Source organism: Amblyraja radiata, chromosome 12 (assembly GCF_010909765.2).
Source record: "Amblyraja radiata isolate CabotCenter1 chromosome 12, sAmbRad1.1.pri, whole genome shotgun sequence".
NCBI classification, from domain to species: domain Eukaryota; kingdom Metazoa; phylum Chordata; class Chondrichthyes; order Rajiformes; family Rajidae; genus Amblyraja; species Amblyraja radiata.
In genome coordinates this window covers 58,334,040-58,342,484 of record NC_045967.1, presented here as the reverse complement: position 1 = coordinate 58,342,484, position 8,445 = coordinate 58,334,040, and positions in this window count along the sequence as shown.

Below are 8,445 nucleotides of genomic sequence, written 5' to 3'. Positions count from 1 at the left end.
GCAGGTCCTTTACACAACGATCTCCACATCGCTTCAGAAAACAAGAAGTGCCATTTAAATAACCCATGACACAATAGTCAGGGCGCGTAGCCCCTTCCCGCTGGATGTTGTCTCAACTTATACACTTCCCCTTCTACTCTCACAGCCTCCTCTCTCCCTGCTTCTCCCCCCCCTCTATCTCCCCTACACCATTCCAACCATTCTCTGTATCTCCACTCCCACTCTCTCCCTCTCCTCCACCTCTCCCATCTCTCCTTCCCCCTCTCCCTGCCCCTCCCTCCCCATCACCTGTCCGCCCTCCTGCCCTCTTTTCCATCTTTCTCCACCTCCTCCCCTCTCTTTCCCCCTTCTCTCTCTCTCTCTCTCTCTCTCTCAACCATCTGCCTCACACCCTGACTCCCTCCCCCCCCCCCCACACCTGCATTCCTCTCCTTCCCTCCCACCCCTACCTGCCCATCCCCTCCCTAGATAGACACAAAAAGCTGGAGTAACTTGGCGGGACTGGCAGCATCTGTGGAGAGAAGGAATGGGTGACGTTTGGGTGGAGACCCTTCTTCAGACTCACCCCCTCCCAACGTTACTATTCAGCCTAACGTGCCCACACCGGCCAACAATGTCCCAGCTACACTCGTCCCACCTGCCTGCGCAGAACATGTTCTATCCTTGTACCTGTCTAACTGTTTCTTAAACATTGGGATAGTCCCAGCCTCAACTACCTCCTCTGGCAGCTCGTTCCATACACCCACCACCCAGCCAGCAGAAACATTCTCCCTGCATCCGTGCTATCAGAGTTTGGTAAGTTTAATCCGATCTTGTCGTAGCAGGACAAAGGCCATTCAGCCCACCAAGTCCATGCTAACCATCGATCATCCAAATCAAAGTGCTGGAGGTACTCAGTGGGTCAGGCAGCATCTGTGGAGGACGTGGATAGGCAACATTTCTCGGTTAGGACATTTCTTCAGACTGATTTATTCTTCCCATCTCCTCCCAGATTCTACCCCCTCCCCACACACTAGGGGGGGAGGGGGGAGGGTGGGGAAAAAAACAACAGCCAATTAACCCACCGACCTGGGGTGTGGGAGGAAACCAGTGCACCAGTGGGATACCCACGTGGTCACGGAAGTGCCGGAGCTTGGGATTGAACCTGCGCCTGTGGTGCTATGAGGTAGTTGTTCTACCCACTGCGCCCCCATTAATAAGGCCGACTATTCTTATATCCCTGTGCCTTGGTTTTTCGATTTCCTCTCGCTTCCAAAGAAGGGTCTTGACCCAAAACATCGGCTATCCTTGACCTCCAGACATGCTGCATGACAAGCCGGGTTACTCCAGCACTTTGTGTCTTCCCTTGGTAAACCAGCACCTGCAGTTCTTTGTTTCTACCCACTGTGTGTGGTTGGGCTCAGTCATACAGCACGGAAACAGGCCCTTCGGCCCAACTCGCCCATGCTGACCTAGATGCCCCATCTATACTAGTCCCACCTGCCTGCGTTTGACCCATATCCCTCTAAACCTACCTAATCCATGTACCTGTCTAAATGTGATTGTGATAGTCCCAGCCTCAACTACCCCTCCAGCAGCTCGTTCCATACACACACCACCCATTCACACACAATACACCATTCTAAGTGTCACGATATCTACTCAGCATCAAACACTGTGTGTAACTCGTTCTCACCTCTCGGCCACGACTAACAACAGAACCTTTCCTGTATCCTCGTTATCTTTCGTTTAGTTTAGAGATACAGCACGGAAACAGGCCCTTCGGCCCATCGGGCCCGTGCTGACCAGCGATCCCCACACACCAACACTATCCTACACCCACTAGGGACAATTTTTACATTTACCAAGCCAATTAACCCACAAACCTGCACGTCTTTGGAGTGTGGGAGGAAACCGAAGATCTCGGAGAAAACCCACGCAGGTCACGGGGAGAACGTGCAAACTCCGTACAGACAGCACCCGTAATCGGGATGGAACCCGGGTCACCGGCGTTGTGAGGCAGCAACTCTACCCGCTGCACCACCGTGACTGCCCTTACATTCATTTGTCCTACATCTCTCTACATCACCGTCTATATCGCTCGTTTCCCTTTCCCCTGACTCTCAGTCTGAGGAAGGGTCTCGACCCGAAACGTCGCCCATTCCTTCTCTCCACAGATGCTGCCTGTCCCGCTGAGTTACTCCAGCATTTTGTGTCTGTCCCTCAGTTGGGCTCCTCAATGCTGCCACCCAGTGGCAGTGAGAGTGACTGCGCCCCTGTGAGGAGACGAGGGAACAATTGGTAACTAAAGGGCCTGTCCCACTTAGGTGATTTTTTAGGCGACCACATGTGACTAGGCTGTTGCCACATGGTCATAGGGGTGCCGCCTGTATGGTCGTGAGTTGTCTCCTCTGTCGCCCAAAGAGTCGTAGCATTTTTTCTGATCGCCGCTGGATTTGGAAATGGTCAAAACGTTTCGGCGACTGTCGGCGACCATGAGCTTGACGTAGGTTGTTGCCGGGATCATGTAGGTTGTTGCCGGGATCACGTAGGTTGTTGCCGGGACCACGTAGGTTGTTGCCGGTGCTGACTTCGGTGAATTCCATTGTCGTAGTCGCCGGCAGTCGCCTAAGTAGGACCTTTAAGCATTCTCCGAGTTGTGGAAACAAAGAACTGCAGATGCAAGTTTACAAGGGAAAGGCACAAAGTGCTGGAGTAACTCAGCGGGTCAGGCAGCATCTCGAGAGAACAGACAGGTGACGTTTCGGGGTGGGACCCTTGTTCAGACTCAAGAAGACCAAGAATGAAGAAGAGTCATAGAAACATGCAAAAAATAGGTGCAGGAGTAGGCCATTCGGCCCTTCGAGCCATTCAATATGATCATGGCTTCTTCTTCTTGCGAATTAAACATAAACCAAAGGAATAGTTAGATCTGGCGCCGGGTGGGTGTTGAGCAGCCAGCTTGTTGTTGTCTCTGTTGGCGTCAATATCTGCCAGGCCCTGACACAGCAACATTTGGTGGGTGGTAGAGCAGGCACCCAGAGATGACATGGTTGGCTGTCTGTTGTTCTGCTCCACATTCACAGGCTGGGCTCTGGCGGAGGGAGCCCCCATCTCCACACGCTGGCATTGAAACGCCCAACTCCAGCACCAAGTCTGTTGAGCTTCACCCATGCTCCTCTGGGGAGGTCAGACCCTGGACAACTTTTATCTGGTGAAGAGATGTAGCTTTGTAATAGAGATGAGGTTGCCTTCCACTCCTGTGACCACTTGGTGGCTATCCAGTGTGCCTTTGTCCCAGTTGGCTGGATGGATGCTAGGAGTTGTTTTCCATGTGGAGCAATGGGGTGACGGGACTTCAGTCGGGGTGGCCTCTGCTCTCTGCTGATAGCCTGATGGAGGAGATGAACTGGGTCCATGGCACGACCAGATAGTGCAGAGTTGCTGAGTTGATCATGGCTGATTGTCCACAACAATACCTCATTCCAGAATGAGAAGCTGGTGTGACTTGGGGGGGGGGGGGGGGGGGGGGGGGGGGGGGGGGGGGGGGAGAGGGATAGAGAGAGAGGGAATGCCGGGGCTACCTGAAGTGAGATAAATCAATATTCATACCACTGGGCTGTAAGCTGTCCAAGCGAAATATGAGATGCTGTTCCTCCAATTTGCGTTTAGCCTCACTCTGACAATGGAGGAGACCGAGGACAGAAAGGTCTGTGTAGGAATGGGAAGGAGAATTAAAGTGTTCAGCAACCGGGAGATCAGGTTGGTTCAGGCGGGCTGAGCGAAGGTGTTCCACGAAACGATCGCCCAGTCTGTGTTTGGTCTCGCCGATGTGTAAGAGTCCACATCTTGAACAACGGATACAGTGGATGAGGTTGGAGGAGGTGCAAGTGAACCTCTGCCTAACCTGAAAGGACTGCCGGGGTCCTGAGGGAGGAGGTATGGGGACAGGTGTTGCATCTTATGCAGTTGCAGGGGAAGGTACCTGGGGAGGGGGTGGTTTGTATGGGAAGGGATGAGTTAACCAGGGAGTTGCGGAGGGAACAGTCTCTGCGGAAGGCGGAAAGGGGTGGAGATGGGAAAATGTAGCTAGTGATGGGATCCTGTTGGAGGTGGTGGAAATGTGTCGAGGGACCCCGACTGTTTCCGTTTCTCCCCTCCCCTGACCAGTCTGAAGAAGGGTCCCAACAATGTCACCCATTCCTTCTCTCCAGAGATGTTGCCTGGCCCGCTGAGTTACTCCAGCATTGTGTGTCCATCTTCAGTTTAAACAAGCTTCTGCAGTTCCTTCCCACACTTTTGTATTTAGTGTTTTGTCCAATATTCCAGCATCCTCTCTTCAACGATACTAGATTGTACATTACGGACTTTAACAGCAGGGGGAGCTGTCAGCTCAACACCTTCACCCCCCCCCCCCCCCCCCCCCCCCCCCCCCCCCACACACACACACACACACACGTTACTAACCCTGCCACAGCAATCAGCTTTGAAAGTTCACTCTGGGTTTAATGTTTTAAAATGGGCCCAACTTTCACATCTGGCAAGGTGCAACTGCCCAGTTTTAGGTAGAGGCGAGGAACTGCAGATGCTCGTTTACAACAAAAAAGGCACAAAATGCTGGAGTAACTCATGGTAACATAGAAACATAGAAAATAGGTGCAGGAGTAGGCCATTCGGCCCTTCGAGCCTGCACCACCATTCAATATGATCATGGCTGATCATCCAACTCAGTATCCCATACCTGCCTTCTCTCCATAACCCCTGATCCCTTTAGCCACAAGGGCCACATCTAACTCCCCCTTAAATATAGCCAATGAACTGGCCTCTGTGGCAGAGAATTCCACAGATTCACCACTCTCTGTGTAAAAAATGATTTTCTCATCTCGGTCCTAAAAGACTTTCCTCTTATCCTTAAACTGTGACCCCTTGTTCTGGACTTCCCCAACATCGGGAATAATCTTCCTGCATCTAGCCTGTCCAACCCCTTAAGAATGTTGTAAGTTTCTATAAGATCCCCCCTCAATCTTCTAAATTCTAGCGAGTACAAGCCGAGTCCATCCAGTCTTTCTTCATATGAAAGTCCTGACATCCCAGGAATCAGTGTGGTGAACCTTCTCTGCACTCCCTCTATGGCAATAATGTCCTTCCTCAGATTTGGAGACCAAAACTGTACGCAACTGCAGCTAGACAACTGCAGTAGAACCTCCCTGCTCTTAAGCTCAACTTAGCGGGTCAGGCAGCATCTGTGGAGAACATGGATAGGTGACGTATTGGGTCAGGATCCATCTTCAGACATCGTGGTGGGTAGGGGGTGGGGGGGAGAGAAAGCTGGAAGAGAGGAGGGGCAGGACAAAGCTTGCTGTGATAGGTGGATAAAGATGAGGGGGGGGTTTGATCATCATATAGAACAAATGACAGATGATGAGGATATTTATAGTCAACGACGTATGCTGTATGTACAGGCGAATATTCTCTTGCGTAAGTTTGGTGCGTGTACAGATGTGGTGAAGTCACTATTTGGAGCATATTGCACACCACTCTACACTGCGCACCTGTGATGAAACTATGAAAAGACAAGTTTACAGAGACTTAATGTAACGTATAATGATCCTATGAGAACACTGCTAAGGAAACCTAGATGGGGTAGTCCTAGTGAAATGTTTGTGGCTGCAGGAGTCAGTACTTTAGAAGCTATCCTAAGAAATCATATGTATAAATGTGATCATGGCTGATCATCCCCAATCTGTACCCCGTTCCTGCCTTCTCCCCATATCCCCTGACTACGCTATTTTTAAGCTCTATCTAACTCTCTCTTGAAAGCATCCAGAGTATGGGGAAAGTATAGGGGGCGCTGTCCTGTGCACGGTTGCCCAGCCAGCAGCTGTCCTGTCCTTTCATCTTTTTTTTCTTATTTTTAGTTAGTTTAGCGTTTTGTTTTAGGAGTTCTAGCTTTTTTATGTGTGGGGAAGGGGGGGGGGAAGGGGGAAACTAATTTTCAGGGTCCCTACCTGGTCGGAGATGCAGCTTTTCTCCGGGCTGCATTCTCGACCCGTCCTCGCGGCCTAACAGCGGGCCTGGAGCGGCATTTCCTGAGGGGACCGCCCGGAGCATCGGCATCGGCATTGGCATCGGCATCGGCGGCATCGGCGGCACCTGGGATCTCTTGATGAGATTGCCATTGAGCTCCATTCAGCGCGGCCTTGTCGGCTCCGGAAGCCACGGTCTCGAGTAATGGAGGCGGCCGTTTCCAGGGTTCCCAAGCCGCTGAGAGGACTCTCCCGACGCCGGAACAACATCACCCGGCAAGAACGGCCTGGACCATCGGGCCTCTGTAGAGGCAACTGTGGAGGCCTCAAATAGGCCCGACTATGGGGGAACTGGGGTTGGGGACTGGACTTTGTGCCTTCCCTCATAATGGGAACCATTGTGGGGGGATGTTTTCATGTTAAAGTTCTTTAGTATTGTCATGTTTGTATTCTTTTTTTTATGTGCTGCATTGGCATAACAAATTCCACCAGCCTAGGCTGTGTGGTCATTAAAAGATTCAATCAATCAATCAATCAAACCGGCCTCCACCGCCCTCTGATGCAGAGAATTCCACAAACTCACCACTCTCTGTGTGAAAAAGTGTTTCCTTGTCTCCGTTCTAAATGTCCTTACCCCTTATTCTTGAACAGTGGCCCCTGATTCTGGACTCCCCCAACATCGGGAACATGTTTCCGGAGCATCTGGAGGAAATCCATGAGGTCTCTGGAGGAACGTGCAAACTCCACACAGCCAGGTAACTATTGGGCAAATGGAATAGTTTAGACTCAGTCATAATGGAATGGTTTAGACTTAGTCATACCTTAGGGAATTGTGTCCTGGTAACATCCTCATAAATCGTCTCTGCACTCTTTCCAGTTTAATGACATTGTTTCTTTAGCTGGGTGACCAAAACTGAACACAATACTCCAAGTGCGGCCTCACCAACATCTTCATCAACTGTAACATAACGTCGCGACTTCTACAGATTCAGTTCTGTTCAGTGTATTGTCACGTGTGCTGAGGTACAGTGAAAAGCTATTGTAGCGTGCTGTCCAGTCAGCGGAAAGACAACACATGATTACAACCGAGCCGTCCACAGTGTATTAATAGTCAAGAATCAAAGAGTTTTTTATTGTCATGCGTCCCAGATAGGACAATGAAATTCTTACTTGCTGCAGCACAACAGAATATGTAAACATAATACAGAACGGGAGAAAAAAATAAATAAAATAAAATAAAAAGTTCAGTTTGTGCATATACACATGTCCCCTGCTGTACTCACTCTATACTCATGACTGTGTAGCCAGACATAGTGCGAACTCCATCTTCAAGTTCGCCGACGACACCACTGTTGTTGGACGAATCACTGATGGTGACAAGTCAGCGTATAGAAGTGAGATCGACCAATTGACCAAATGGTGCCAGCACAACAACCTGGCCCTCAACACCAGCAAAACCAAGGAACTGATTGTGGACATTGGTAGGGGAAGGATGAGGACCCACAATCCTGTTTATATCAACGGGACGATGGTGGAGAGAGTCATAAACTTCAAATTCCATATTTCCGAAGATCTTCCGAAGGGAATGATGTTTGTTGCAAGGCAAAGCCAGCAGATTTTAGATCAAAGATAGTCCGAGGGTCCCTGATGAGTTAGATAGTAGTTCAGGACTGCTCTCTGGTTGTGCTAGGATGATTCAGTTGCCTGACAACAGCTGGGGAGAGACTGCCCCTGAATCTGGAGGTGTGCGTCACCACCAGTCCTGATGCAGGTGATTGCAGACACGTCCAATGCGCCCACTCCATCCTCGAGCAGCCTGTGATGGAAAGTTTATTGCAGCATCTTTGTTTTAAAACCACAACAAGAAACAAAGCAACCCTGAAATATTAATCGTGGGAATAAAGCAGAAGCTGCAAACTGAGCGATGGTCTTAATCCTGAGAGACCGCGGAGATGACTGATGGGGAGAGAGCGGAATGAGATCGCAGAGATGAGCGCACATGGAAAATTCCCAGTGTTTCCCAATCCATCGAGAGTGCCGACCGGTTGGAAGAAGGTTCCCGACCTGAAACGTCACCGATCCATGTTCTCCACAGATGCTGCCTGACCCGCTGAGTTACTCCAGCACTCTGTGAAACGTCACCTATCCATGTTCTCCACAGATGCTGCCTGACCCGCTGAGTTACTCCAGCACTCTGTGAAACGTCACCTATCCATGTTCTCCATAGATGCTGCCTGACCCGCTGAGTTACTCCAGCACTCTGTGAAACGTCACCTATCCATGTTCTCCACAGATGCTGCCTGACCCGCTGAGTTACTCCAGCACTGTGTGAAACGTCACCTATCCATGTTCTCCACAGATGCTGCCTGACCCGCTGAGTTACTCCAGCACTTTTGTCTACCTTCGATTTTCCAGCATCTGCAGTTCCTTCTTCAACTAA